Source organism: Hippopotamus amphibius, chromosome 12 (assembly GCF_030028045.1).
Source record: "Hippopotamus amphibius kiboko isolate mHipAmp2 chromosome 12, mHipAmp2.hap2, whole genome shotgun sequence".
In the NCBI taxonomy this organism is placed as follows: domain Eukaryota; kingdom Metazoa; phylum Chordata; class Mammalia; order Artiodactyla; family Hippopotamidae; genus Hippopotamus; species Hippopotamus amphibius.
In genome coordinates, this window is record NC_080197.1 from 4,796,143 (window position 1) to 4,812,701 (window position 16,559).

A 16,559-nucleotide genomic window follows, 5' to 3' on the forward strand; every position below is an offset into this window, starting at 1 on the left:
TGTATCAGACCCCTACTCCTTGACTGAGCCGGTTGTTTCGTGGGGGTTGCAAAGAGGTGATTTTCTAATTCTGCCATTCCTCTGCATGTCATTAGCTGGCATTCTTCTGTAAAAAGAGCTTTACTTCATCCCCAGAGCTATTTGGCTTCCCTGAAACACAGTTTCAATTGAAAAGGCAGAGAAAATACTTAGTTGTTGATCATTCTAAAGGCTTGGATATTTGCATATTCAATGTGTTCCAGCCAATTACAGTTATTGTTTCTATTCTTGATGCTCAGATAATCTCAAATTTGGCCAATGGGTTGTGACACATTAACAAAAACACAGATTTATTGAGGTATTATTTAAGTAAGGCTAAATTAAAACTGTCAAGTGACAATTCAATGATTTTTTAGTCAACTTACAGACTTGTGCAATCCAATTTGAGAATATGGGACTCACATTTTATTTTTTCAAATTTATTTTATTGGAATATAGTTGATGTACAATGTTGTATTAATTTCTGCTGTACAGCAAAGTGATTCAGTTGTATATGTATATACACATTCTTTTTCATATTCTTTTCCTTTATGGTTTATTAGAGGATATTGACTATAGTTCCTTGTGCTGTACAGTAGGACCTGGTTGTTTAGCCATCCTATATATAATAGTGTGCATCTGCTAATCCCAAACTCCCAACCCGTCCCTCTCCTACCCCACCCTGCCACTTGGCAACCACAATCTGTCCCTTATGTCTATGAGTCTGTTTCTGTTTCATAGTAAGTTCATTTGTGTCATATTTTAGATTCCACATATAAGTGATATCATATGGTATCTGTCTTTCTCTGTCTGACTTACTTCACTTAGTATGACAATCTCTCTGCATTGGAAGCGTGGAGTCTTAACCACTGGACCACCAGGGATGTCCCTTTTAGCACCTTCTAGAACCTCCCTATTCTAGCACAGTCCCTGGACAAGCATCACCGACTTCACCTGGGAGTTTGTTAGAAAAGCAGAACCCAGGCTCCACTCCAGACCTATCAGATCAGCATGTGCATTTTAACAAGATTCCTGGGGGGTTTGCAGGGAGTGAAAGTTTTAACTCATGGTTCTTCCTGAGGTTTCCATCATGTTGACACCAAGGGAACACTACCCCAAGGAAGCCTCAGCACCCCTGGACCAGAGTCTGGTCCAAGTTCTCCAGCTGCCTGAGATGGAGGAGCGACTTTACTTTTTGTTTCTGTCCTGGGGCATTTGTGGTATGCCGGGCATCAGGGCTGGGCAGCTGGCCTCTGCTGGGACATGTGGTCCTGTCTGACCCTCAGACTCTGCTCCGTGCAACAACTGCTCAGTCCTTCCTCGTGATGTCTGTGGGGTCCTGTAAACTTCTGCTCTCTTGGCCACTTTCCTTCTATTCTCAGGGACAGTAGGCACTTGGGGCTGCTCCCACACCACCTGCAGCTGTAAGACCTCACCCTGCTACTCCCAGGGCAGCCTGGGGTTCCAGAACCGCACACCCCCTGCCCCACTGTCCCTCCTTCTGCCGTAGCAGCCCCAGGAGGCTGACTCACGTCTTCTCTGCCTAGATACTCCAGGCGGCTGTGTTCTCATGGGGGGCTTGTCCCCGGCAAGGGGGCTCTTCCTGCTAAGGGGGCCCCCTCTCCCTGTACACCCCCTTTGCACCTCAGAGATGGATGAGGTGGGAGGGGAAATTTTCTAGGAAGCTTTTCTCTCCTTCCGACCCACTCCCAGCTCCGTTCTCCCCAAGTTCTCGCCTTGCTCTATGGATGAAACTTTTGAAACAGAAGGAGAGAACTGACTCTGGTTTTCCCCCGCTTCCTGGAGCGTCCTTCCTGCGCAGAGACAAGGGCACCAAATGCTTGGTGCCCACACTAGGAAAAGGGTCATCAGGGAGAAAGAAGAGGGAACACTATTATTTTAATGCAAGTTTAATTTGGACCCAGAGCTTCATCCCTTTGGGCTGGTGGTAAATTGAGCCTTGGTCAGTCCTATGGACTCTGCCCCTCTGGGGATGGGATGATAGTCACTGATCAGCTAGCAGTGGCCCCAGGACACTTGGTCCTTCCATGGCCTAATGGCATAGGACGTATGTGTCTATTCTGGGGGCCCCGAGAGTCTTTGGCCAAGGACCCTGGTGTCTGGCGCTCCCCTTCCCAGGCAATGACTGGCACAGAGGAGCAGCTGCCACCTTCCTGAGTTTGCCCAGTGATAACTCCCTATTGCTGCTTCCACCCAGCCCTGCCACCCATTTGCATGACTTGCCAGGCCCCAAAAGGCATTTAGTACTAGATGAACGGTTCTCCCTGCCTAAAGGCATTTCTGAGTCTGCTTAAAGAGAAGTGAGAAACACGGAGATGTCAAATAATTTCATGTTTTAATAAGTACCGCTGTCGTGACCTGCCGGTGATTTATTTTGAGAAGGGCTATAGATTGAGCAAGCCCCCCTGCTGTCCCTCCTCCAGGAAGTTTAGAATTAGAACCAGAGGATATGATTCTATTGAACTTTTGCCAGAGCAAGTTCAAGAGGGAAGACCCTGACCTCTTATATTTGGTTTCAGACCCCATGACCCTCCTTTTGGAAGGGAAGAATTTTTCTGGCATTTTTTTTTTCAATTTTTTTTAAGCAAACGTTTTGCTAAATCCTTGGGAACAAGTAATCCCAGCATCCTGTTTTTATATGTCCAGAGTGAAAGATAAGGATCTCATTTAAACCCTGACCCTAGTGCCGTAAGACCTAATTCATACAGGGCACGTATGCCTTCCCCTTCCCAGAGTCTGTTTCTGCCCAGATTAACGCAAAACCTTCGTACGTTGTGAAACTTTTTCCCCCCAGGGAGTCTTGAGGTCAAGGCTGGCCCAGGGCAGTCCAAGGGCAGGACTGCAGGCCCCTTTGGGCAGGGAGAGGGTGTCTATGGCGTCTGGAGAGTCTCACAGGTCTTAGGTTGGTCATTTGGATGCTGATGCTGGTTTGCCTTGCAGGGGGGGCAGGCCCATCAATTTGGGGGGGGGCAGGGGCATCATGGTGCAGGAGCAGACGCTCCAGGGGTCCCCAGAGCAGCGCGTGCATACATCAGACGTCTCTGCGGGCTGAACCCCAGTCAGTATTGATTGACTCAAGCCCTGGTAGTAAGTTGGGTAGAAAAATCATTTGGGAATTAAAGCAGGCACAGGGTGCGCTGGTTATAGAAAACATTTCAGTTGCATGCACTGGCTGAGAGGAGAGCATCGTTTCACAGAGGTGCCCGTTTGCTGAGGACAGGAAGCAGCGAGGTGGCTGCCGCCCGGAGCAGCGGCCGGATGCGTTCTGAATTAGCCGGCAGCATGGAGGGGCTGAGGGGCGGCCTGGCAAAGCTCATCCCTGAGCTGCGTTAGGTAATGAGGTCGGGGTCTGAAAGCCACAGCTGCTTCGGCCAAGAGTTGTGTGGAATGCTGACCCGACGGCGCCGCGCCCTGACGCCCCACCAGCTGCGGCAGCTCCACCTGCCCTGACGGGGGATGGAGCCCCACTCACCCCTTCCCCTGTCTCACTCCTGCCTCCAGCCAGCCTCCGAGGCCGGTGGCAAGTCATGCCTCCCCTTCCACCGCCCAGCCTCTCACCCAGCCCTGCCTTCAGAGCCGGGTTGCTAATCACATTTGTGATGACGTCTCTGCTCTGCTTTGAGCTTTCAGTGACGTCCCCTTGCTCTTCAGATGAAGTCAAAGCTCCTGGTGGGAGGTTTCGAGGCTGCCCCCAGCCCCTGACATCCTGTGGCTCTCATTCTGGGCCACGTTCCTTTCTGCCGAATCCCAGGCACGGGGCCTTTTTTTATTTCCTTCCCGGAGCAGGGCCTTTGCATGTGCTGTTCCCTCTGCCTGGGGTGCCCTTCCGGCCTCTGCCGGCCTGGCCAACCCCACCCCGCCTCCCGTTCTGTAGCCTCCCCACTGTGAGCCCAGCCTCTCCTCCTGGCTGGCCTGGCACACTCCTTGGAGCACCCCGGCTCTCCTTATCAACATGGTGATGAATTATTTGGGGTGCTGTTACTCTTGTCTCTGCCTCCTTCACAGAGACGAGCTGCGTGAGGGCAGGGACCCAGCCTCGTCTAGTTTAACACCATGTCCCCGGGTGGGGGGAGCATCTGGAAGGCAGAACCTCAAAAAGATGTTGCTGAGTGCCACATGGTCATGAGAGGCCCTGTCCCGTAGGAGTCCATTGACACGAAATGTCCAGTCTAGACGAATCCACAGACAGAAGACAGATTACTGGTTGCTTAGGGCCAGGAGGAATAAAGAGTGACCACTAATGGAGTTTCTTTTTGGGGTGATGAAGACGACATAAAATGAGATTGTGGTCACGATGGGTAATTCTGTAAAAAGACTCAGCTATTGAACTGTATACTTTCTGTGGGTGATCTTTATGGTGTGTGAATTTTATCTCAGTGAAGCTGTGTATTTTAAGGCATCTAGCAGACATTTAACAAATGAAAGGTTGTGAAGTTCAAGAGAAGGGAAATTTTCTTCTGCAGAAAAGCAGTTGACTTAATCTGTGAATATTCAGGACCACGTGCCAATGGGATGGAGAAAGTGATGCAGAGGAGGTCAGGGCCTGACCGCGTCCCCGGAGGTCTGCTGACCCAGCCGGAGAGAGGAAGAGGCGAGAGGAGGATGTTGGTGACTGGGGAACCTGTGCTGCTGATGGGATGGGTGTGGTGGGTGGGCAGCAGTGGGCGGTGTAGGAGGGCGAAGGGTGCTGAGCTCACGCCAGCAGGGCTTGGAGAAGGCGGCACCCACGTTGGTTCTCCGAGGCACGGGGGTGTCGGGACCGCAGGCGATCCTGTAGGGAACCTGGAGGGTGAGGAGGAAGAGGCCAAGGAGAGAACCCCAGGAAGCAGGCTGGTGAGGGAGATGGGGAGAGGAGCTGCAGGTTGGGTCTTGGGGAAGCAGATGGTCTGCTCTTCCGTCCTCTTGGCTCCCCTGTCTCTCCACCCCCTGCTCCTGGGCCTTCGGGGTCAGGGCCCAGGTCGGGGTGAGAAGGAACAGGCTGAGGCTTTCTTCTGCAGCGGGTGCCTTTGCCCACCACGTGGCAGGGATGTCTCTTTCTCGCTGTGGGGTGCTCTCACCTGGTGGGCACTGAGTTCTGCTCTCAACCGTCCAGGCATCCCTGAGACTCGCCCTTGTCACCCAGGGGCCCGGGAAAGCCCCTGTGCCCTCCACCCCCGTGCTCTGGGTTCTCTCTCATACACACACACACACACACACAGACACACAGACACAGACACACAGACACACACACACACACACACACAGAGACACACACACACACACACACACGCACGCACACACGCGGGCTCCTGAGCTGGTCTGTCTGTTGGCCGGCACTGCCCTCTGCTGGTGTCCCTGGGCCCTGTGCTGAGAGCACGCGGGGCTCACCCGCCCACCCTGCCAGGGGGGCGGCGCTGCCGTCTCCGCTCCGTGAGGACGGCTCCGGGGCTCGCGGCCCCCGGCGGAGCTAGGGTTTGAGTCCTGCTTGAGCAGAGCGTCCAGAGGCGGCTGCAGCCGGGGCGAGCCCCGCACCCCGCCCGCCGAGCCGGGGCCACACCCCAGCCGGTGGCCATCACGTGCCTCTTCGCCTCAGATCCGCTTTCCCCGCACACGGCCTCCCCTCTGCTGTGTCTGCATGTGCGTGCGTGCACATGTCGTCGGGTGTGTGTGTGTGCACGCGTGTCTGTGTGTGCCCCTGTGTGTGTGTCTGTGTGTGCTTGTGTCTCTGTATGTACACGTGTGTTCACCTGTGTGTGTGTGTGTCTGCGTGTGGGTACACACGTCTGTGTCTGTGAGCTCTGGTGAGACTGCCGTGTGGCTGGCAGCAGACCGGGAGGTTTTCTGTGTGTGACCCCGGATGGTGTCGGGGAGCTGGTCGGGGGCGCAGGCCGTGAGCCCCGGGGGCCTCCTCCTGGGAGACGCACCGGCAGTCGGGTCTGGGGGCGGGGTGGGGTGACGAGCGCACAGCTCCCTCCGCACACTGTTTCTGCGGCTTGTTTTTACCCCTCCCGGGGCCTCCGTGGCAGAGAGGAAGGTGTTTATCTCTGTATGGGAGGAAGCAGAGGTTTCCCTCAAGAGAGAAGAATGTCAATGTTTATTTTCCCCCAGAGGACTCAGTGTCCGTGATGACTTTCGAACTCAAAAAAGAAATCCTCTGAAACAAAAGCAGAGAGTTTAGGAGCTGTGGCCAAATGGCCCCGGGTCATTCCTGGGGGAGGCGCCTGAGTTCCCCGACTGGGGATGGGCCCTCCTTGGCATAAGCCCTGAAGACCCCAGTTTCTCCCGGGTGGCCCTCATCAGCCCTGTCAGGGACCAGCTCTCCGGGCCGCTCTGTCTGATGCCTGCAGCCTCTGCTCAACCCTGCTCCCCAAGGTGGGGACGGTGTCTTCCTCCTCTGCGTGAGCGCATGAATCAGTGAATGACGGAAATTCTCTGGATCACTCAGGACACTTTTGGGTGTAACTGACAGGAAACCAACTCGAACTGACTGTAGCCCGAATTGGATGCCGTTGGGCTCATGGAACAGAAAAGTTCTAGGTACCACTGAGTTGAGGGGTTCCAGGAAGTCAAATGATGTCACCGGTCTCTCTCTCTTCCTCTCACATCTCCACTAAATGCTGCTTCTTCTCCCCTCCCGCGTGTGTCCCTCTCTTTTCCTGAAGTTGGGCGCCCCCATGTATCAGCGGACAATGATGCCAGGAAGCTCCAGCTTACGCGGTCTTCACGGCTTGAGAAAGAGGAACTCCCTCCCCTAACATCAAGTCCCAGGGAAGCCCCAGATTAGTCTGTTTTGGTCACATGCTCAGTTGAATGGAGTCTTCTCTTTGGCCAGCCTGGTTCATGTCCGGCCTCTGTACACGTGTTGGGGGCGGGGTACCATGAAGGACATGTGACTGTGGATTCGCGGGACCGCTGGAGTATGGGACGTGGTTTCCTGAAACAAAGAGTGTTGAGCGGAGAGAATACGTTTTTCTATTCGATACCTTCTTTGATAACTTAACAAAGGCAACATCTCTTTTTTTCCCTAGATTGACCTAGTGTGGAAATCAAACTTGATGTGTGGCTTTTTATGTAACTCTGAGAACTTCCACAGATCTTGATGGAACTTAAAACAAAACAGAATTAAAGCAAAAAAGTAGAATTTGACAGTAATATTCTGGCTGCTGCATTTTTGCTTTTAGCTGTCCAACCACTAAATGAGTATATATCATTAACTCGAAATGTGGCCCCCAAATGGGTCCTCCCTGTCATTATAGTCTGAGAAGTAGGTTCCAGGACACATTACTCCAAATCTCACTGGGGACAGTAAATGAGCGAGATCCTTTCCCCTATGGGCTGGCGAACAAGAGATGTAAGGCTCGTCATTAAAAGCCTTAGTTCAGGGTATTTTTTTTTCCATTAACACGACTGAAATTGTACTAAAAGCCAAGTCGTTATCTCTGGGAGGCCAGGGAGTTTCAGGTTAGAGTGGGGTAAGAGGTGAGTTTTAGCACCTGAAGTGGGAAGTTTGTGGGAGCCCGAGGGGGGCCTCGGCCTGTGTAAGATGAGGCCTGAGGAAACCTCTGGGTCGCAGGGAGGAGCTGCCCTTAGAGAAGGTTCTGGACACTTGCCACGTGAGACGCCCACTGCTCACCCCCGCCAGATGCAGGCCACACGTCACCTTGTGTAACACTCTTTATGCCGACGTACACGGCACATGAACAACGGGGCGATGGCCTTGGAGAAGGCAAACCGAGGCTCAGAGAGGCACCACTTCCCACTCGTGGCCACACATAAGTGTGTCCTGGGATCCCACTCCAGGCCGACCCCAAAGGTTTTTACCAAATGGAGAAGGGCTGGCTGTGTCTCAGGCTCCCGTGGGCTCATCAGAACAAAGAAAATCAGAAAGGACGTGAGAGGCGTTCATTCTCTCTCTCCAGAGGGGAGGCAGGACTTGCCCCAGGGGTGAATGGAGAGACCAGGTTTCCAGGGTCCAGGGAGCCGGGGAGGAGAGGGAGGGAGGAGGAAATCTCTGGGGACCTGTGTGAACCAGGGCTTAGGGGAAGGACGGGAGCATCCCCATTTTGTGGAGAAGGGGGTCTGGGTGGCAGAGAGCGCTAAGCTGAAGTGGGGGGGGGGGGCTGGACAAGGCGGGGGTGAGACCTGTCCCTCCCTCCTCTCCCCAGCTCATTCCTTCCCCACCCCTCCCCCTCCCCATTTAGGGCCCAGATGGATAATCCAGGATCATCTCCCCATGTGAAGATTCTTAACTTAATCACACCCGCAAAGTCCCTTTTGCCCTCTAAGGGCACATAGTCACGGGTTCTGAGATTAGGAGCTGCACATCTTGGGGGCCATCGTGTCGGCCTCCCAGATCTGCTCACAACTCCTCCCGTCCATGGGTGGGGCCTGTGTTCCCTGCCTTGAATCCGGGCTGGCTGGAACTTGCTCTGACTGGCAGGATGCAGCGGCAATAACCCCACCCCAGTTTGGGGCTCTGCCAAGAGAGGTTATACTCTCTTGGGTTCTCTGAGATGGCATGGAAAGACACAATTCCATTACACATGTTTGTACCCAGTCTTAGCTCAGGGGCAGTTGGTCTGTTCTGTGAGTTGTCATTCTCCAGGGTCCTTGTCTCAGTCAGGTTCAACCAGAGAATAAATATCACGAAAAGAAGTTGGCCTAGGTGACTGTGGGGCTTACTGGGTGGGCCTGGAATCTGTGGGACAGGCCTTCAGGAAGGACTGGAACTCCCAGGCAGCTCCCAGGCCCGGACTCGGGTTACCATCCACGGGCAGAATTTCCTCTTCCCCAGGGAACCCCAGCCCTGCTCTTAAGACCTTTCAACTGATTGGAGCAGGCCCACCCAGACCGTCTCGGACAATCTCCCTCACTTCAAGTCTGATGAGGCACTGTAATCACACCTACGAAGTGCTTTACCAGCAACATTTAAATTATTGTTTGATTGATTGAATAACAGGGGACAGTAGCCTAGCCAAGTTGACATGTCAAACTGCCTTTCACAATCTCCCTTTGAAAATACACTCTCAAATCCTGGGAGATTAGAGGTGGTGGAAAAAAATATAAATATATATATCTAGAGATATGTATGTGTATGTATATACAAATACACATATATGTATTTATGTGGGTATATATTTACATATTTAAGTGTATCTATGTATGTATAATATAGACATATGAAATCTCTCCTGGGGCAGATGGGCCCACTGACTCTCTTTTCTTTGGAAATCAGCTCTGCACAAATGTCTGAAATATAATTTATATGCTCCCCTAAGTGATAAGGGTTTACCCATATAATTAGCAGTAATGATAAATAAAAATGAAACGTGGGCTTATACATGGCCAGTTATACATGTAAAGCTATCATTCTGTCTGTAGGATCACAAACCACCCAGAGCATGTGGGGCATCCTGGGAGGTTGGCTCCTGTTGTCAGCAGTTGCATGAAATGACAGCTGACCATGTGAAAAATGGGATGAATCTCATGTCTGGCTGATGCGGTGGTGCCTGGGGTGCGAGGGGGTGGGGATGGGGGAGCTGAGCCACTGAGGAGGAGAGAGGCCTGGACCTCAGTTCTCCCACCAGTTTCCCTGGGGATGTCCTCCTCCTGTGGGTGGTGGGGTGGCCAGGCGGGGAGTGCAGCATTCTAGGTGCATCGTTTCACTTAATCCCACCAGTGAACATGTCATGTGGTCACAGTCTTCACCCCATTTCACAGGCCAGGCAACTGAAGCTGGGAGATGTGAGGTCACGTGACCACGGCAACAGACCTGCCCTGACCCTATGCTGTCATCCATCACAATCAGTTGTGACTCTACCACTAAAGAGGATGTCAGCGAGTGTGCACTGAGGGTTGTCCTGCTGGGGACTCTTCAAGCACTTGTTCCTGGGAACTTATGGGACACGACGAGCATTCCCATTGGACAGAGGAGGAAACTGGGGGTCTAAGAGTGAAAGCCACTGTCCCCAGGGTCCCAGTGAGGGAGGGTGGAGCCGGGGGTGGCATTCAGGTCTACAGGACTCCCGCTCCCCCGGGGCCAGGTATCGGGGACTCAGAAGGGACAGGTGTTCAGAAGGGACAGGTGTTCAGTGACCTGTGAGGAAAGGCAGGGACGTTCTCCCCCAGGCTTTGCCTTCTCCGTAAGCAACCTTGGCAAGCGGAATGTTGTTCCTTCTGCAGACGGGCTGCATCCCTCTAAACCACTGCTGGGTTCTGAATCGTGTGCTGTAAAAACAAAGACTGTCACAGGCTTTTGCAAAGATGCTGGCTCAAGGCTCACTGCTTCTCACGCGTGGGTAGTCCATTTAATCCTCCCAACCACATGTGTGGCAGAAACAACGGTGATCCTGTGTAGCAGACAGGAAGCTGAGGGTCAGAGAGGTTGAGTAATTTACTCCAAGTGGCCCAGATGGTAAGAAGACACACTAGGACCCCACCAGGTCTGCTGGCCTGCAGAGCCCAAGCAGAGAGGCCACAGGGTGCAGGTGTGGGGGTCAGGGAGGCCCAAGCAGGGCCGGGCCTAGTGTGAGGCCTTCACCTCTGGCGCAAAACTTAAGGGGATGCCAGAATCAGTAAACAAGAATACTTACTTTCATGCAATTGGTAAAAAATCAAAATTAATGCAAAAACCCATGGTGAACAAAATATCAAAGCTTTAAAGACGAATAAGTAAGAGGGCTGTGCTGAGCCGCACTGGGGCCCGAGGCAAAGGGAAAAATCAGTAATACTGATCCTGTCTTCACTTAAAAATGTTCATCGTGGAAATTCTGAATTTTTAAAAGTGTTTATCAATCTTGAACACTGTGCTTTGGGAGTGTCGCATGAAAATCTGCGCCCTGTTTGCCCCACTGTTGCCCCTGGGGGAGCAGGTCGCAGAGGCCAGGTAAGGTGAGAGGCTGGATGCTGGCATGTCCAGGGGCCGCCCCGGTGGCGCCGTTGGCACCGCTGGCACGCAGGCGCGCCGCCCTCTCTTCTGGCGGGCTCAGGGGGCTGTCCGGAGCCCCCAGCGCTGCGCGGGGGCGGCCTGCCCCCCACGCTGCTGCGGGAGCCCCCTGCGCCCGGGCGCCCCGTGCCCGCGGCCCGCGCCTCCGCGCCTGCCCAGGAGGGGGCGGCGTGGGCACGTGCATCCGCGCCCGCGGCCCCGCCGGGCTTCCTTCCCGCTTCGGCTGCTTTGCCTTCTCCTTGCACAGCGTCCCGCTCGCGGGCAGCCCCTCTGCTGGGGAGGGAGGACGAGAGGCAGCAGCCTCTGAGCTCTGTTTGGCTGAGCAGCATCTCCCCCCTTGGCTGTGAACTGAAAAAATAAGTCACACGTTGGCACAGACGGAGCACGCATGAGCGTTTGCTGGGCGCCAGGCGCTCGCCCCACGGACGCTGCGCTGCAGCCCTGGGCGGTGGTCCCTACCGTCTGCCCCACTTCGCACAAGCGCACGCGGCCCCGGCTCCGTGCTGGGGCGGGGTCTCCCGTGAGACCACCAAGCACCAGATCCGACGGGCACTTCGTGGCGCCAGCTGGGCGTCCTGTCCATTTCCTCCCGGCACTCCCCATGCCAGTCCAGGCACAAGTGCCAGGGAGTTAATGTCCCCCAAGGGCAGCCCCCAGCCAGGGCAGTGGGAGCGGAGGACGAACGCCCAGCTCGCTGCCCGCAGGTGAGATGACCAGAGGTACCCCTCTGGGTACCCCTCCCCCAGTTTTCAGGTGGGCTGGAGTCTCTGGGGCCCCGGGGGGTGGTTGGCCTTGGTGATACCTCCCGTCCCGTCATCACCGCCACCAGCAATATCAGTTATTGGGGCTGTTTATTGAGCACTTACTGTATGTCGGGAGCTGTGTCTAGGGCTTTGCAGGGTTTAGCTTATTGGATCCTTACAGTGGGTCCCGTTTTATGGAAGACGCAGGGGCCCAGGTCACAGAGTCACAGGATTCAGAGCCAGGTCTGATGGCCTGAGTGGCTGAACCAACCAGAGAGTGAAGAAATGGCAGGTGAGGTTTCCCAGGCGTGAAGGAGTGAGTGAGCGCTGGGGTCTGGGTCCTTCCGGAAAGTCAGTTTGGACGGCTCTAGGAAGGCCCTGGTCGTGGGTGAGGGGTGCGTCTGGGGGAAGCTGGGCTGTGAGAGTCACACCTGGAGAGGGACGCCTCCACCCCCACTCCGTGCCAACTGTGGCGAAGGGATCTTTGTTCATCTTTCTGCATTTCACTCATTTTCTACCACAGGTGAGTGTGCATCGCTTTTCAAAATTTGAAAAGAAAACCATAAAAAATTAAGACTTTTAGATAAAAGCACATTTAGACATAAATTAACTGAGAAAATGCAGCTAAAGTGAGCTCTTAACAGGATGCTTGATCAGGAGTGGTTTCTGGGATGAAGACAAGTGGACCTCTGAGTGGTGGGATCTGGTTGGTAAGCGTCCGCTCCAGAAGGTCAGGGTGCTTTGCCCCTCTCCGAGGAGTCCCACCCTCAGGTACCCAGTAGTTACTGACATGTTGTGATGAGCAGGTGTCATTAACCCTTCCAATCTCCACAGTAACCCTATAAAGTAAGTGTTACTGTTATTATTATTATTACCACTTCTCTGGAAAATGGAGGCCCAGGGAGGTTAAGTAATTTGCTGAAGGTCACACAGCACCAAAGGAATGGATCAGGATTCTAGTCTCAGAATTTGGCCCCAGAGGCAGCTCCTGACCCCTAGGGGGTGCTGACCACCCTGGCTCCCTGACGTCCCCGCCTTGATTGGGACTCCAGCATGGTCAGCATAAAAAGCAGACATTTCCAGAGCTAGGGAATTCCTTGGACAAATCAGAGACTTTGAGGTCTACAGAGAGAGTGTGATATCCTCCAAAGAAGGAGGTCAGGGTCCGCAGACCTGGGTGTGTGAGGCCTGCAGCCCCACCCCACCTCTGCAACCTTGGAGGGGGAAACGGAGGCACAAGGATGCCAAGCCCTTGCCTAGAGCCAGGCGCCGAGGAAGCAGCCTGCTGTGTCTGCTGGGGTGGACTCTGGCTGCGGCTGGGCCTCTGAGCGGTGGGAGCAGGAGCCAGCGGGGGTGGGGGCAGTGATGGCCTGCAAGCCCCAGCCTCTCCAGAGTACCCGCTTGTCCCACCTCCACCCCCTCCCTCTCTCCTGGCCAAAGCCTCAGCGTCACCGTGACCTTCTCAGGGGTCTTGGAGCGCTGGTCCCAATTGGCCGTTCTTCCTCCTGGTCTGTGGCTGTTGGAGTGATGCCTTCACGAGACGGTCAGCCCTAAGGGGCCGGAACACCAGCCTGGCTCAGCGCGTCACCGGCACAGAGCAGGTGCTCGGCCAGGTGCGTGCTGATGAACGAGAGAGTGAGCAAATGAATGAGCGGAGGCCAGTGCGCGCTCGGCCTGGAGGGGCCGCGGGGGGCGGGGATGGGGAGCAGACTTGTTAGCTGGGGCCGGGCTTCGGGTCCATTTTCTCATCAAAGAAAAATAAAAAGCGTGTGATGATCATGGAAGGAGCCCTTGGCTCTCCCGCCACAGGGAGAGCGGCTGATGTCTTACATGTGGACTGTCCTATCCCATGTGGACGCCCTCCCTCCCTCCCTATGAAGCACGGGGGTGGGGGTGGCAGGGCCTGAGCAGAGCCCAGCTGGGGAGGGGTCTGCACTTGCTGCGCGTTCACAGTTTCCTCCCCAGGGCATGGGGCCATCACCTGGCCCAAGGGCCTCAGCGTCCCCAGGTGCAGGGAAAGAGCCTTGTAGGGAAGCCCATCCTGTCTGACCCCAGGCAGCAGGGGAGGGTTTGGGCCCAGGAGCCTTCTGGTCCCCAGGTGAGGACACAAGCCTCTCCTGCTTCTCCCTCCCTGGGCAGGTGGGGGGGGGGGTGGTGCCGGGGGTCAGGAGGGTGACGGTCCCGGCAGGTGGGAGCCCTGCCTGGTGCCCTCCTGCTTGTGCCGGGCTCTACAAGCCAGACAGATGGGGGAGGCGACGGGGGTGGAGAAAGACAGCGGACGGCAGGGGCTGCCGGGTGGGTGGTGGCGACGGCTGGGTTTTCTGTGGGTGTCTGGCTGGTGACCTTTTGGAAGAATGGATTCGGAAGTGACTGCCGTTTGTCGAGGCCCAGTTCAGAGACATCCTCGGCGTTAAATGTCAGGCCCCCACTGTCGCCAGGAAGCAGGGTGCAGGCTGGTTGACACCTGGCAGGGCGGGTGTCCGCTCTGCCAGCCCAGGGATGGGGTGTGAGGCGCTTCCTGGGGGTTTGAGGAGAGTGTGGGATGCGAGTGTCTGGAGAGCCCAGAAGGGTCAGGCTCATTGCCCTGCTTTGCAGGAGGTGTCCCCTCCCCCTGCCCCTGTGGGGGGTGGGGAGGTGGGGTGGTCGCCAAGGGCAACCTGGTGACAGCTGCTTCCCCTCCCAGGGAGCCCACTCTGCACGTCAGCCCCGCAGATCTCCTCCGTTTGGTGTTCTCTGAGGGGAGGGAGCGATGAGCCCCATTCTGCAGTCAGGAAGCTGGGACGCAGGGCCCCCAGGGGGGCTGCCCTGGCTCATGGCTGATAAGCTGAGGCTCGGGGACCCTCGACATTGGATTCAACTGCCCTTTCCGGGGCTCTGACTTCCCAGGGGGCCCCTGGGCTGCAGTTCCCAGCGATGAAACGAGCTCAGCCTGGGCCCGGCACCGCCCCCCCCACACCTGCGGCTTCTGGCCTCTGAACTCAGGGTCCGAGCCCTTCATGGGATTGAGCCCCCTGCCTCCGTCCTCCCTGGGGGCCGCCTGTGAGCTCAGCAGAGAGACGACAGCTCTGCCATGTCCTGGCTGCGTGATGGGGCCCCAGAGGGCTCTCCCCGCACCGCGCATCCGTAAAGTGGGGGCATCCACAGCTCTGTCCCACGGGTGCCGGGAAGGGGAGGCGGAGCCTGGTGCAGCCGCTGCGGTCAGATGCCCCCCTGGCTCTTCCAGGAGCTTTTACTCTTCTCTCCTGGGCAGGGACTGAGGGAAACCGCAGACTCCAAGCCTGACTCTCGCTCCGAACACACTCCCACGGTGGGCGGGGCGGGGGGGGGGGTTCTGCCGCAGGAGAGCCACTTTCCCCGGGAGGCCTGGCTGGTTCCAGGGTCGCTTCTAGGAACGGGGACCTGGGCTCCATCACAAGTGCGGACTGGCCCTGTGCCGAGCCTGTTCCTGGCCTTGCTTGTGAGATTCAGCCCCGAGGCCACCGGCATGAGCCGCACAGGGGTGCTGGGGCTGGGGGCCGGCTGGTGCCGTGGTCAGATGGGGGATGTGGCTTTGCACGATCCAGGTGGGAGGCTGTGGGCTCTGACTAGAGCCCTGGGCGGCGGCTGGGCATCAGGTGCCACATCTGGAGCGCCAGGGAACTGCAGGTGACACACGAGGCGTCCTCTAAGCAGGTTAGAGCCAAGCACCATCCCCAGAGTCCTTTCCACAGCTCCCCCATAGCCGCTTGCCTGCCTGAGTCCCCACGTTTCTAGCTGGACCTTCCGTCTCAGCTGGGCTCCTTTTGTCCTTGCCCCCGAGGACCTTGACCTCGAGGCCCCTGGGGGAGCCTGTTTAGCCTCAAGCTGGCCCAGATAGCCGTGGGGGAGTGAACAGCTGGGGCGGGGGTGGGGCTGCTGGTTAGGCTCCCAGTGTCCTGGTCCTCCTGGTTCTTGGCAGGTCCTGGAGGGATTACGCCCAGGGTCCTCCCATCAATACGCCCACCACCCCCACCCCTTGCTGTTCTCTCTCCTGGTGCCCCTTCCTCACTTGCACGTCCCCAGACCCCTGCTCCCCAGTGCTCCTCAAGGGCTCTGGTTTCGGGGGACCCTCGTCAAGACAGGTTTCTGAGGTGCCGCTCAGGGCAGGTAAGTGCATCCGTAGCTGCAGCACTGAGACGGCTGAGCTTCTCCTGCCCTGTTGTCAGCTTGACCCTCAGCGCAGCCTCAGGCCGGAACCCCTGGGCCCTCATCTCACACGTGGGGGTGTGACCGTCACACGGAGTAAGGGGTGGAGGTGGGGCTTGGACCCAGGCTGGCCCCAGCTGGTGACCAACGGTGGACAGAGTAAATGACCAGACCAGGACGCTTCTGTCTGGGACAAATGGGTGTCACCGGGGCCTGTCCCTGGTGAGGGGTGGCTGGTGTTGGAGGAACCCTCAGCACAGTCGCAGCTGGCCGTCCTCGCCCAGTTCCCCGCAGAGCTCACAGGTGGACAGTCACCCAGAAGGGAGCTCGTCCCAGGGGACTGTGCCACCACGGGGGCCGAGCTGGGATTCGAGCCTGTGCCATCTTGTTCCGAGGCTGGCTGCCCAGCCCCCACCACAGCTGCTTCTTGGGGGGAGGTCCCTTTCCTGGGAGTGCAGAGAAGTTCAGAGAAAGAAAAAGACAAGAAAAGGGAAGAAAAGAAACCAGCTCCCTCTCCACTCCATTCCCTCTCTCCCTCCCTTCCTCTTTCTTCTGCTTCTGTCTCTCTCCTCCTGTTCCTTCTACATGCCCCCCATCCCTTATCAGTTTCTCTCTCTTGCTCTCTCCCTCCCCCTGTCTCTTTGTGTCTCTGTCCCCCTCCCCTCCCCTCCCCTGCCCTGGGGCAGGCG